The following is an 892-nucleotide window of genomic DNA, read 5'->3' on the forward strand; positions in this document are numbered from 1 at the left end:
TAATCATTACGTTCTCACCCCTTGGCGGGAAAATATACAAGCTGTGTGGAGGTTTAGGAAAATAGCCTACCTGTAATGGCGCATCACGCACATGGGGTTATCTGATGGAGAGACGCAAAGCAGTTTAAAGTCTGCACGGGTCCTGTTTGGTAAATGTGCACCAGCAGTAGGCCAACTTAACAGAACACCCGACCCATTATCTGACAGCAGCACTAATTTAATTCTGTACCAGACCAGAACCGTTTGACATAAAGACTGCGAGTCACGACCCGAACCGCACTCGCGTTAAATCTATTACATCAGGTAAGCAAGATTATTTATTTTATCATGTAACACAAGCAATCAAACCAACATTAGGCATTCTAAGTTGGTGCTTTGAAGAAAAACAGACATGCAGCGCAACATGATAATTAACAGAAAAAAAGATGAGAACGCGCATCCTTTCTATAAACAACACAAAACTTTTGCCTAGCATCTTGTGATGACTCTGCCAGGCTTTTGAACAAATGTGATTTGGCTAAATCACATCATACATACACTTATAATTCTTTATAAATGTAAAGAACATTCAAATATAAGCCTTTACTGTTAAATGCGATTGCCGTTATTATTGAATTTCATTAGTCCCAGTGTAAAAAAAAGGCTTGCCTGCTTTCTTTGCCGTATATTTGTATACTTTTACTATCTAATCAATCTCAGCATGGGTTAATTTTGTGTCGCTATATGTTTGCCTCTCTAAGGTTAAATTATGCCTACGTCTTTCTTTGGCCTGTGCTCTGGAAGTAATCTGTTAATTCTGCTAAATTTTAATTAAAACTGAAACTAAACTATATAAAAACTAAATAAAAATGCGTTCACAAAATAAAAACTAAACTAAAACTAACAAAAATAT

The sequence above is a fragment of the Sinocyclocheilus anshuiensis genome, unplaced genomic scaffold (assembly GCF_001515605.1).
Source record: "Sinocyclocheilus anshuiensis isolate Anshui unplaced genomic scaffold, SAMN03320099.WGS_v1.1 scaffold890, whole genome shotgun sequence".
Lineage (NCBI taxonomy): Eukaryota > Metazoa > Chordata > Actinopteri > Cypriniformes > Cyprinidae > Sinocyclocheilus > Sinocyclocheilus anshuiensis.